The sequence below is a fragment of the Lagopus muta genome, chromosome 2 (genome assembly GCF_023343835.1).
Source record: "Lagopus muta isolate bLagMut1 chromosome 2, bLagMut1 primary, whole genome shotgun sequence".
NCBI lineage: Eukaryota > Metazoa > Chordata > Aves > Galliformes > Phasianidae > Lagopus > Lagopus muta.
Genome location: NC_064434.1, coordinates 74,524,294 through 74,538,555, shown reverse-complemented (window position 1 = coordinate 74,538,555; position 14,262 = coordinate 74,524,294). Strand labels below are relative to the sequence as shown.

General features: G+C 39.4%; 1 long non-coding RNA gene across 1 annotated transcript; it reads left to right on the top strand.

Annotated features, from left to right (window-relative positions):
- Positions 1 to 4,547: 4,547 nt before the first annotated feature.
- Positions 4,548 to 14,243, top strand: LOC125689957 (uncharacterized). The gene is made up of 2 exons (XR_007375460.1): positions 4,548 to 4,620; positions 10,401 to 14,243. It is a non-coding gene; the product is annotated as an uncharacterized LOC125689957 (long non-coding RNA).
- Positions 14,244 to 14,262: the final 19 nt, after the last annotated feature.

The following is a 14,262-nucleotide window of genomic DNA, read 5'->3' as shown; positions in this document are numbered from 1 at the left end:
CACAAAATTGCTCACCTCATGAATACTAGATGTATTTAAAATTTTGAATAAAAGCTTAGATATAGCCATCTTCTTTTCCTGCCCTGAAGGTACTTCTATTTAAGTTAATAGCATGTCTGGTTTCCAGAGAATCGCTATGAGATGGCCTGACAGTGGGGAACATTTGCTTCAGTAGCTGTATTGAAACAGCTTATTGGTTTCTATTGTTGGAATAATGTGTGATAGAATAATAATCATATTTACTTTGCTTTTCCTCCAGCTACATTTTGTACTTCCAGATCAGAGTACTGTTGTAGAAGACACTCAGCTTTTAAATTTGGGAGAACATAAGCTGCCAATTTCCAAGGTGAAATGAGAAATCAGTGATTAGAAATAGACACACCGCTGCCAGAAGTGGACAGAACGTTTCCCCAGAACAGTATGTCCCAAGCCTTACCTTTCAAATACTGTCTCCTAATAACTGGTCCTTGAGACATTAAAAAGAGACATATAAATGATGATATCTTTCTCAGAAAGATAATGAAACACAAAAGGAATTGTGTTCTAAATTGTCAAATGTAGGAAAAGTTGGTAACAAGATCTCCCTTTCTTTATGCACTCATTCTTTAAAATTGAACTTTTAGACTAATAAGGCATTTCTTTTTCAGAGTGAAAGCGTCCACATTTTTCTATTTTTCTCTTTTTCAAATGGTCATAACACTCTTTCACTAAGATTTCATTTTCTTCTAACAGAAAGCCTCAAATATGTGGCTTTTGGTGTGTAAAAAGGGAAATACAGCATACTTCCTGAGAACTCCGCATTATTGCAAGGAGGTATGTGAAAATAGTATCAACTTGACTGTGGGGAAATGGGACTGAACTGAGATCTACTGAAAATCTTAAGAGGATGATGTAAAGTCAGATTGGGAAGTACTTTAATGTATCCATATGCTTACTTTGCAATTAGTACACACTTATATATGAATATAAGGAATAAATTATTCCTAAGAACATTGTAATTTTCTTTGGAAAGCTTGAGATATGCAGTGATTACACGGCAAGACTGTTATTTATCTGAATAAGGCATCACCCTGCAGAGGGAGCCATTGGGTTATCAAGCCGAGCAAAACTATGACATTTTTATTGCTAGAGTTTGACTTGGTTTTGTGATCTTGTTTGTTTGTTTATATATATATGTGTATATATATATATATGTGTGTATATATATATATATATGTATGTATATATATATATGTATATATATATATATGTTGGTATTTGCATGATTGCTTATGGACTGTGTTTCTTCAGGTTTTGCTGTTGCAAAGTCCATCTCCTTTAACTGTTCTTTCTAGAGGTGAAAATAAATGCTTAAGGGTTTCTCTGCAAACAAAAAAAAGGAGAAAAGGTCCATCCTGTTCTAAAGTAGCAAGGGCAAAGCTTAATTTGTATGAAATACAGCCTGTCTCACAAGTGATCTGAATATCATATTTGGGTATACAATGCTCTGTGCAAATGGAAGCAGCATTCTGCTGTGACAGAAGAAAGAAGAAATGAGTTGCTTTCATGTAAAAGAAGATGCTCACCATCAGTCTAATATAAAATGCATAGAAAAGAGCCGGTCATTTCTTGTATTGGGGTGAGTCCAAGGAGAGCTTGCATTCTTTTGCAGGTCCAAATACAAGATGCTTTAATCTACAGCTTTATTTTGTCCAAAGCTCTCATCCAAAGATGTAGGTATTGACTATCCATACAGTATTGCTGCCTACGAAGAAGCATTTAGTATTTAGAAAATGCCAAACAGAAATATTGTCTCTTTTTTCTCTACAATGTAGTCCTTAAAAAAGCCTAATGCTCTCTAAAATTACATCCATTATAATGTCAACAGAACATTTTCTTGATTTCACAGTTGCAAAGATAATCTCTGTTGTAAAACATGACCAGAGACTAGAGAGCCTAGACAAGCTGTTCTGCTGTTTGTGGTAATGGTTTTTGAGTTTTCTTTGAAGCAACTGAAAGATGAGCTCATGGCTTTTGTCAGGTAAAACAGTCACCCTCTCCACACTATAGGCACTGACTATCGCAGGGGGGTGCAGGTCTGCCACTGGTCCTATTATCAAATGCACTAGTCACCCCTGGATGAGTTGAATACTGTGGTGAATCCCAGTTGTCAGGAGGCACCTACATAGCTGCACAAGTATGGAGAAACATCTCCACTGGCTACAACACTGTTAAGTGGGGAAATGCTGGTGGTAGGTGGACAGTTGGACTAGATGATCCTGGAGGTCTTTTCCAACCTTGATGATTCTATGACTCTATACGCTTAGGTCATACTGAAGTAACTACATTTTATGCATCCAAATACAGGTGTCTGAATTTGGGCTTGAATCTTCCACTGCTCTGCTCTTGATCACGGTGATTCTCTCACTTAAACCTGGGGACTCCTATTTCCTTCCCGACTTTCTCTATCTTGTCTCTTCCTTCTTTCTTCAGTAGAATACTATAAACTTTACCTGGACAGCTTAATTCCATGGCACCTAATCACCTAGCATCTATGCTGACAGACATAATGACAGTTTATCCAGATGCATGATCTGACCCAGTTCTTTACAGTTATGTCATGCAGCTGCACTCTGAGGAAAGCAGTTGTCTGGACTTTGTGCATCATGATTATTACTAATGTTTTATGACTTTGACTCTGAAAAACACAACTCCACTAAACAGTATGATTTTCTTGGAATCATTTTTTTCTGACTAAAAAGCATTCAATTGAAATATTTTTGTTAGTACTACTTAGGAAGAATCAGACAACTAAAGTATTTCAGTCTTTTCTATACAGAAAAGGTTTTTCATTCCAGTCTGTAGGGGTTTTAGTCAATTCGAACTGAGCAGCTGCTGAAGTACTACGGACTTGAACCAGAGTTAATTAGTGCAAAGCAGATGTTGGTGATATGTCAGGAGAGGTTGAACCTCTGCACCTATATTCTGTTACATTTTGTTGCTGTGCGACAAATGGCAGCAGAGAGGCAGTCTGACAAAGTGGCATCTGACTTGGAAGGGCGTATGAAGCAAAGGCACAGAATTGAATTCTTCCACACAGAAAAAAATGCACACATTAGCATTCATCATTGCTTACTGAACATTTCTGGAGCCCAAACAAGTAATGTGAGCGTATGTAGGTGGTGGGTAATGTGTTTCAGCAGTGATGACAGCAACATGCAAGACAAACCATGTTCTGGTCTGCCATGCACAGATGTTCCACCATCAAATGGAGTGTATCTTGATCAGCTAATCCATGCAAATCATCGGATTATGACTGAGGAACAGTGTATGGAGCAGAATATTGGCTTCAGTGCACTGGAAACAATGGTAGCAATGTTAGAATATCAAAAAAGTGCGTCCCATGAGTGCTTGCACAGGAACAGGAAGAACACCATATGCAAGTTTGGCAGGGCCTATTGAATCAATGCAAGTCTGATGGTGACAGTTTATTGGATTCACTCATTACTAGTGATGAGATGTGTTGTCACCATTCTGAGCTTGAGTTAAAATGGCAGTCCATAGGATAGCAACATGTGAATTTTCCATGAGTTCAAGATGCAGCAAGTAAAGGGACATGCATTGTCTTTTGGGATAGGAAAGAGGGGATCCTTCTAGATTTCCTGGAATCCAGAAAAATAATCAACTCTGAGAACCATGTTACACACAGACCAAGCTGAAGGCTCAAAATTCCAGAGTCAGGCCAGAGAAGAAGACAACCTCTCTCTTGCAACATGGTAATGCCAGGCCCCATGCCTGTTTGACTGTGGAGCGCAATGCCAATCTTTTCTGGACTGTTCTACGCCCACTGAATAGTCCAGGTTTGCGACCTTCTGACTTACATCTGTTTGGGCCAATGAAAGATAGACTGTGTGGGCAACATTTTCCTAGTAGTGATGCTGTCATAGCAGCTGTGAAACAGTGGGTTGCCTCAGATGGTGCAGAATTTTAAAAGCTGTGTGCAGGCTCTTGTTCATCACTGGTGAAAATGCATAGCTAATGGTGGTGGTTACATTGAACAATAGTGTTTTGTAGCTGAGAATTTGTTCTGTCAAATAGTATTATTGTGTTCTTTGCATTTGTTGTTGTTTCCATGGAAACAAATAGGAGACATTACTTTCAGGGCGACCTACATACTGTAGACTTAGCAAAAGAGAGAAAAAATATGTTCTAATCTAAACAGCTTTCCTTAGGAGCAGAATATTAACTTGAAAAAGACAATTTTTATCTCTCCATAAAGAGTGGAACACTGTTGACATGTTTACTTTTTCTGACAATCTTTCAAGTCCAATAGTTTTTATTCCTTCAAACTTGTAGCAGTGATCTGAATCTAAAATAGTTTTCTACTTGTTTATATCATTTCATTGCTGTCTAGTGGTGTATGGGAACTGCTGAGTCACGGCCTGAACCTCTGATTGATCACCTGAGGTGAGCCATGAGTCAGCCAGAGGAGCACAGCTGAAGGCAATTCACCTGTGCTGCCGGAAGGGGTGGAGCCAGGCTGCACCTCTCCTAGACCTATTGAAGAGCTGGCTACCAGTGGGGAAGGATCTCATCCGGAGACTGTCTCTGCTGGTGTTTTGTGGTGAGCCCAGCATAAGGGTAAGCCTTCCATTTTTTCTCTTTTGTTATCACAGTCTACTTTGTCTAACTCTCTTGTTTATTTTGTGATTATAACATCCTAATATTCTTTGATTATACAAGTGGAAAGGAGATGCAAAATGCTGCCAAATTAAGGTGGTGGGATTTCTGTACATTTTGCATTCTGAGGAAACAAACTGCAAGAGATGTAAGTCAAAAAGGGCCTCAGTATGAAGCCTTAATAGAATCTACCTGAGTCCTGGAACAGCAGGCATCTCCATGTGACTCCTCCATTACTGTATTGCCTAAGTACCCCAAATTATTCTCACATTCCTCTACTGTGGCACAGTACTTGATCTTATCCAAGTATCCAAGCTACTGAAATGTCACACAGGAAAGTGTGGTAGCAAGAGGAATGCTTTCCTGTAGTTTGGTGCTCTTTGGACTGTCCTACTCCTGAATAGACAACACCTCCAACAGAGATTTGAACCACTTTTCTTGCTGGGAAAAAAGATACATTTACTGCTGAAAACAAGGAAGGAGAAGCAGGTCCTGCACAGAAAGCCAGAGGGGGGTGATTTTTATGAAGTAATCGTCTCTCATTAAATAACTTACAATCTCAACTTTCAACACTGCTTTCCTTAGTGGCTATTTTGGGATTCAAGAACATTTGGAAGTTACATTTGATTCCAGTGTCTAATTATTTTTTAATCTTCATTTTAAAAAGCTGCTGAAATAAAGGTCTCAAAATGCTCAGTATAAATTTCCTAGGTCATTGCTTTTCAATGGCTGTTTCCAGAATTAACAAAAATGTTGTGACAATAATAGAAATTAAATGTCTTAAAGAATGTTTCCACTCCTGCTACACTAGCAAACATGAACATCACAAGGCATAATGATTTAGTAGGTGTTATTCCATAGCTCAGTATGACCACTGAGATTATATAAGAATCTGTTTCAAATACTGTTGCTAGCAGTAATAGCAATGCTTGACATATCTTTTTATCAACTAATGACTTAATTACAGTGAACACTGGTAGACATGGTGGCTTTTTTCCATAGTGTAGCACAAAGTAAGTCATCCTACGTTTAAACCCTCAGAATGCTGAACAGATAAAAGCTATCTTTGTCTTGGAGACAGATTTTTCCCTTAATTCTATGAAAAAAGAGCAGAGAGTTTGAGTGCCTTCCCATCTTGGAATCTTACTCCAGCTTCATCATCTGTCAGATTTTCTTACAGTCACTCTTACATCTGGATATCAGTATTATACTGAACCCCTAACAGTAGTAACATTTAGAAAATTATTTGCAGCTTAACAAATCAAGCTGTTTGGATCTGAACACTTTGCTTTGTTTACATAGTGTGCTTGTTCTAGGCAATATTAATATGAAGCATTTGATAGCTCACATTACAAACCATTGTGTCTTACATAGGGGGGAAAAAAAAAAAGAAGAAAGAAAGTGTTAATGCTCTTACTGCTTCCTCTGTCAGAAATCTATCTGGAGAAAATTTCAGCACGTGGAGTAATAGCTCCAAATGGGCAAGAGTGATTACTGTGGAGGTTGTTCAGATAGCCAAGGATTGACCTTGACTAGTAAAACATTTTGTGTTCACGGATGAACTTCATGATGGAGTGCCTTGCTGGCAATGCCAGAAGCTGTGCCTGGGCCCTTGCAGGGTGGATAAGCAAGTAGTTAACCAGGAAAATGAGTGTCACTTGAAATAATGCGTAGCAAGCACTTGGATGAACCAACACATAGAGAAGGTAAGAGAGCAGAATCTGGTTATAGCTGTACAAAGAGTTTTGGCTTGGACAAAGACACTGATTGACATTGAATTATGAAGCATCAGACCCACTAGGCAGGGCATGGCAAAAGGGACATAGCAACAAATGCACTGCCCTGAACATGGGGAGAAAAATCTACAACAGAGATCTGGACAGGAGATGAGAGCAGGGGAAGTTTGGAAAAGCTTCCACGAATCTGATGGTCTTAGAGGTAGCTGTGTTCTCCCTCAGACAATCCTTCTGAAAACAGGATAGCTGCTTATAAGTGTAGCTCTTCTGCTGGTAATATACAGAAGCTGTGTTTTAACAGCTGATTTTCCAGAGATTTCACAAAAAAAAATCACTAAAATCCATACAAAAAATAAATAAGAATCTCTATTTAACGTGGGCTGAATAACAAATAGCCGTTACAGCTGAGTTTGCTGAGTTAGAGGAGAGTATATCTCAGAGGTCAGTTAGTGATAGAAGCTGTGCTTGCTCACCACAGAAGAGGTTAAATTCAGAAGGAGATTGATGTAGGCACTGGTCTTTAGAGTTAAACACAATCATTTAACAGATAAAATTGCCTTCATTATCTGTGGCTTTTTTTTAAGTGAGGCTATACCATTTCTCCTCGGTCTCTGCATTGGTGTTGACAGCTGCTATTGTTTACAGGAAGCATTAGAGGAGAAGCTAAGCTGCAAACCCAGCAGCACTCCTCAAGGTCAGCTCTTACGTAGTAGTTGTCTATAAACAGCATTGTGAATACGCCATCAAGGTCCATGGGCTTTTCATTCCTGGCAACTGCCATTTTCTGTTAGTGGTAATTGGGAAGTAAATCAAAGCCTTATTATATATCAAGCTATTGATTCAGAGCTTCATTTCTTCTACTCCTTTTGGTTTGCATGAGCACTGAGAAGCTATTAGTATGAATTTCATGTTAGTACATAAGGATACTTGGATATCACATAGGAGCACTGGAATTCAAGGGCAGAAAAAATACAGCACAAAGAAACACGTGCATTTCAGGGCTTTAGATGCAACAGTGATACCCAGTTGGAGACAACATTGTGAAATATATAGGGCTGTACAAATTAAACAATTACACTAAGATTAAATTCCTTTAAGCCATCTGTAACAGCAAACTTTGACCTATGTTAGTAGTATTTTGCATTAACGTTAAGCTGCCCCAGCTGCCCTTCCCTGTTCCCTGTTTGTGACTACTGGTGAGTTGTTCATAGCTGTAGGGTCTCCTGTGCTGGTCTCTGTCCTGCTTCTCATTCCGTGCCTGCACTCCTCTGCACCACAGCTGATATGGCCCCTATTCAAGATCCCTCCTGTCAGAGTAGACCTGCATTTCTTTATTCTGCATCGTTATGTTAGTTATAAATATCTCATTCTAAATAAAACATTATTTTTTACTTGTTACTGTTGCCTATGTAAAAAGTTTGGATATTACCAAAAGAAAAGCAAATTGATTACAAAGAAAAGCAACAGTAAAGTACAAATCCGTGTTACAGCCAAACCAAATGAAAGCAAAGCTGCAGTCCACAAGTCCACAGAGGGCAAACTGATAATCCTTGGTCATCAGGCCTTGCAAATTCACTACAAAGCCTGTGACTTGTGAATTGCAATGGCAACACTTCCCTGGCATTTGCTGTTTGTAGTACTTAAGAAAGAAGCATGTTTAGTTTCTGTGTGCAGTGCTGTTATGGCATCCCACCAGCTCATTCCAGCCTCCATTCCTGTCTGTATTTATGTTTATGTCAGCACTTTCTCTTTTGAACTAGAAGCAGTGTATTTCTTTCTCCAGCTGCAAGATGTCAGGGAAGACACTATTCTGAAGCTGTAGACACCTTGGGCAGAGACAAAGTGTGGAAGGATCAAGCTGAAAAGGAGGATATAATGAGTAAGGAGTAGTTTCAGATAGGAAAACTTAAATAATGTTCTGAAATCTTGCTACCTGCAAAAGCTCTAATGAAACATCTTCAAAGCTAGATTTGCCTTCTGAACTCATGCTGGGAGTTCAGCCTGTTATATATGGGAATTTATTCTTCCAAGTGGAGTACAGGGGCTGACTTTGCAGAGGTAAAAATTGGGACAGGCTTATACCTGATGTCATTCTTTAAAAGTCACATCATTGCTGAACCCTCTGTTTAGAAGTGTCTACAGTAACATTAGTCGATAAGTCTGCTGATTCTTCAAGTCTGAGGGAATGATGTGTTCTTCACAAAGTCAGTGTGGAGTTACTATATACTATGCTCTAGTAGGGTTATCTTAGGCTACAAAAAACTAATGAGGATGCCATCATTTTGTTGCAGGAGATGCACCCTTCAGTTTCAGTGACAAAACAGCTGGAAGCTTAACTGTTTTCTTCACTCCCAACTGTGAAAGTGTTCCGCAGGCAGAAAGTACTGCTTGAATCAGTGCTACCATATTGAGAAACTGTGCTTTTTCCAATTTTTAATATCTTAAATCTGTAATAGAATGGTATTCCCTCAGCTCTTCTCAATCAGGCTGTGGCAGCTAAACCAGGACCAGTGGGCTGTCATCTGTCAGTGGAGGGCTGTTATAAAGCCTTCACAGGTAGCATTTTGCTGTCAGTTGCATCACAGGTGTCATGAATTGAAGTATCCCACAGAGTGAATTTTCCTCACTGAACTAACTCAGTGCTGCTCAGCAGCATGGATAAAACCAAATTTTCACATCCTAAGCATGAAGGGCTGTAATCTCTTTGAGCTGTAAGCTAAAAGGGACTTATTTACTCATGTCATGAGAAAGCAGTAGTGGAAAGGACAGAGATTGGATCCAGAGCTAGAGAGAGGATGTGGGGAATCACTTTTCCTCTACTACCACTGCTGGGTGATCAGGAGGTGAGTCAGCAGCAGTTGCTGTGTCTTGGATTCCCTCTCTTTCTCTTCCACTTTCTACTTTTCCCTTTCTTCTCCCTGTTTTCCCTCTGTCCCTTCAATATATATATCATCCTATGTTATGCATTGGCAGCAATGATTCCTGTGTGGAGTCAGGAGTTAGACTCAGTGATTGTTGAGACCTTTCCAACTCAAGATGTTCTATGATTCTATGATTTTGTATGGCTGGGGTAACTTAAACCCACCTTACACTTGTAATGAAAAGATCCCTCTTCATTAATGAATTCCGAGCTGAAACAAAGCTAGTATTTTCTCAGGACTTTGGAAGTCCCCCAGTACCTTTCTCCATTTAATAACATCTGCGATTGATTTTAAAACATGGGTCCTTCGTCACCTCCGTACTTCCTCCTGTCCTTTCCCCTAAATAGAGGCAAGTTCTACTAGAGCTGATTTTTCAGCCTTCCTTTTTGTGGATGATCTTGACGTGTCAGGAAAATAAGTGTTGGTAAAAATATGTTACAAAAGAGGTTTTGAACTTATGCATTTGTCCTTGGTAATTAAGTGGCACATAGCTGTCAAGGAAATGAGAGGTACACTTCAGTGACAGATTCAAAAGGTTTCTCTTAGTGTAAAAACTTCCTGCTTAATTACCCACAAAGCTCCTCCTCTTAGAAACACTAAATTGTGGTCAATACAAGCTTACGAGTGCGATGGAAAAGGAGAACAGGAAATGCCGCTTGAAGGTTTCATTAATGTGTCGAGCTCTTTAATAAGTCAGCACTTGAATCTGTTTATCAACCTGACAGCTGCTTCCCTCATCAATCTCACTGGTGACATCACGTTTACTTCTTCATTTCTGAGAATTTAACATTACTGCAGCGAAACTGGTGTAAAAAGTGACTGGTGTGGGGAATAATGACGCTAGTGGAAATGAAATCTTTCATTGATTTTTCTTGAAAGGAAAGGTGACCCTACTCCGTGTGAAGCTGTAACCATGGTAGCAGATCTAGTCACTGTGAGAAAAATGATGCTGCTTTTACAGTAGGAGGTAGAAATGGACACTCTGAGCTGAATGTTTTCAAGCCCATGATTGGTTGCTTGAGACATTTTCATTTAATAAGCTTAGACTTTGAAGATGGATTGTGCTACTGTATTTTTTTTACAGAAAAGAAGTCTGTGGGAAGAGAACACTTTTGGTAATTGGGCCACACCTGCAATGAGAAGCTGAGGGACACCTATGCTGGAAGAAAGCTGAATCCCTGATGATAACATTGATCTAATAACAGGTGTCAGAGATACAACAGGGAGTCCCAGATATGTAGGGACCAACTGTTAGATAAAGGACCTCTACATCACTAGCTGCATAAAGGGGCCTTGAAGCATTAAAAAAGGGTCTGGATATAACCAGCAATTTAGACCATGAGCAGCATGGGGCATTTTCAGTCTCTCAAGTGCTTTAGAAGAACTAATTCTCATTATTGTCTGGGAAAGAAGACTGCATAAATAGAGAGCCAGGAAGATCAGCTTTATTGCCTAAACCCAGACAGAAAATCTATGTCAAAGCTAGTGCTGAAAAGCATGATTTAAAATCCTGATCCTGTCCCAGTTGCCCTTGTAGCTCTCAGAGTATCCTCCTGAGCCACATAGACACGATCACTGTAATTGCTGCTGCATGTTGTCCTAAAACACATGCAGCTTCTTTCTGGATTCTGGAGAGATATCTACACATGGAGATCTATTGGAGACTGATTGGTCCCAATCCTGCAGCTGAGTGCCTGCTCTAGTTTGTACCACAGCTGAGCACAGTGTAACTCAGCACTATTGGGCATACTTTCTCTTTTGCAGCTGTAGTAGAAGCTGGTTGAGGGCCGATACCCATGAAAAATTTAGCTCCTCTGTGTTTCCCCAGACTTGCTATAGACAGTGTTCAAAGGTTTGCTGAGCACTAGTACATAAGCAAGAAGGGCCAGCACGCTCATTCTTCATCTTAAAGAATAAATATGTTTGCAGTACAAAAGTAATTGTGATGTACAACTGCTTGCCATCTGCATATTGTAACTGATTCTTTCTTGGTTTAAAGATCAGTGATATCTAAAGCCGTATGTGGTTGTAACTTTGGGACAGTTATTAAGAACAAAAAGACAGGGAGCCAAACTATTATCTGGTATATTTCAAATTCGAATTAATGTACTCCTTATGTACAGTGATGGCACCACAAACCAGTGTATAGTCCTGCAACCCAAGAGAAATGTTCACCATTATATTAAAATATTACACCTACTAGGCAGTGTCTAATTTGATCAAGAAGAGTTGACATGGATCAGAAACAAAGTACTTGTTTTGTAGCAGCACTTTGATTCAAAAAGCATTTATAATCCCTGTTATGCTAGATAACCACTGTAAAATTAAAACACTTGTCCTTGTAACGCTAGGTAAGAGACTCATTGGCATGTTCACAAGCTGAGGCTTCTGCTTGTTTTTGTTGGAAGCTGCCACGTAGAAGTAATCGTGTAATAATGTACATCCAGCTAGAGTATACAGGAAATAAGAGAAAACAATATGCAACTTCAACTGTAACCTTCAAATATAGCAATAGCAGGAACCCCGCTAACTGTGACAGATAGGTAAACTGTATGCTTTTCCCAGTGGGCTATATGCTTTTTGTGCATAATATCAAATGTTCCATTTTTAAGTCCAGGCATCTGATCTCAAGCTTTCTTACTAGATTTGCAAAAGGCTGTCACCTTGACTGTACATTCTGGGGACAGGATTGGCATAAGAATTGCTGAAGACAGGCAAGCAACATCTCCCATGGAGCCATAAAGAAATCTTTCCATCAGCAGGCTGAGTAGCTCTGGTTGGTAACCTGTCCATGCTCCAACAAAGACACCCAGTGGGTTTTGTATCTACAACTCTGTCATGCGGCGTATTGCAAGCTACTGACTGCAGTGATAAAAATGGTTCCCTCAGCTGATTCAGCCTGCCCTGGTTTTGGAAGCCATACTCGTACTGCTGTGAGCTTTTGTGATCCTTCCCATACCACCCTTGGAGGGGAGCCACATTTACTGTGGTAAGCACCTGCTGTTTGAAGGCCTCAGAGGAGCTTAAGTTGCACTGTTTGAATCTCCATAGCTGTGTGGGAAAGTAACTTTCAGCAGGCAACAGGGTGAAAGAGAATCGGTTTCTGTAGGCACTGAGGAATAAAAGAGTTCAAGAAGATTGATTTCAGGATAACGATTAGAGGACAAAAGCAGAGGTCAGAGAAAAGGCCAAGCGTGAAAGCCAGAGAATCAGAAGATGAGAGAGAAGGAAATTAAAAAAAATATAGCAAGCACTTTAATGATCTCAGTAGTGAATTTCAAAGGAGGAGAAGGATCAGACTTCCTTCAGTTTTGGGTCATTGCTGGAGGACTTCACTCAGATCCTCAGATGATGAATTTTCCATCTTGACATCTAACAAGTGACTGTGCAGGCTGACTGGCAAATGTTTTGCTTTTTTTTCCGTAGATTCATCTGCCGTTGGGATTTTTCTGGCACCATTTTTTTGTGTAGAAATTGAAATAGAAGTGATAAGACACAATAAAGCAGATCTCTGCTTTTCTCTCTTCCCTGCTCTTCCCATATCAGAAGTAATTTGGGTTCTGTATGGGGAATATGTATATTCACAATAGTAAATAATAAATAGGATTGGGGAAAGGGAAAAACAGTCAGTCACACAGAGACAGGAAAAGAGACATGAAAAGAACAGAACACGCTCTCTGGAGGAGAGTATCCTAAAAATAGAGGACATCAGAAAAAAAAGAAATGAAGCAATATAGTTGTTTTTGCATGACCAAAGCAGAACTAACGAGGCATATTTCTAAATGACTAAAGAAGCTTGTTAGAAGCCTTTGGCAAGACTAACTTTTTGTGAGTCAGATTAGCATACTGAAAATGTATAATAATGTTCCCAAAAGGAGATTAAAATTTCTAGTTTTGCAGAAATTTGGTTTTTTTTCAGCGTTGTGATCAGCTGCAAATTGTTGCCACATTGCGCCAGAAGTTTATTAATTGTGAAGCTGCATAACTTATAAATGCCTTCTAGTGGTATATTTAGCTCAAATGTAATTTGTAAAATCTTCATTTTGCTTAGCAAAAGTAGTGCTTATGACACGGTCATGAAATGTTTTTATGCAGAGAGCTCAGAACAGTCCACAAAGTGCTCTAATGCACACTGATCTGGATAAGCCATGCTATTAAAAAGTTCTTTAGGCTTTGATACAGCTGAGTTTCAAAGTGGATGGTAAATATCAGTGAGTCTATGCATATGGGTATGCGTACATTTGCAGACAGAAAGGAAAAATACAGGTACATACACAGAGGGCAAAAGAAAATGGTATAGAACCTTAGTAATGGAGTTGTATCTGTTGAGTTACTGTGCTATATTCCAAAAATGCTAAGCACTGCTTCTAATAAACAAATGCTCTTTGGATAAAAAATGCATTAAACTTCTAAAACCTCTTAGGAGATGCCTGCATCTCCCCCACTGGCAGCTGTGTCGTCACAGTTTAAGCCAATGGGGGATCAAGAAACTAATGAGGACGTCTTTTGATGGAAGTGACAGAGCTGAACATCCATGTCGACAAAAGCCTGAGGCGGATGCCTGCCTGAGCACACAGAATGCATCTACTTCAAAAACAAGGCATAGAATGAGCAAGCTAAATCATACATTACTTCAAAACTGGCCTTTGTTACCAACATTTTTATTTGACTCCTTTCTCCTTCTCTCCTCCCTTTCACCATGTATTGTGTTTATTTAGATGGAGGACTCACATCAGTGAATAGTTTCACCATATTTAACAATAAGCGGTATCATGAAGGGAATGGCAACTATTTTTTGCTTGTCTAACAGCCTAACATCTTCCCTACTTGTCATGTTGAAGATCTCAAATGCTAAATAACCGTTTGTATAAAAAAATCCTACTATATATAAATCAGAGGGTGAAGAGTGCTTAGATAGGACCTTGAAGAGAGCTGGGAATCCAGAC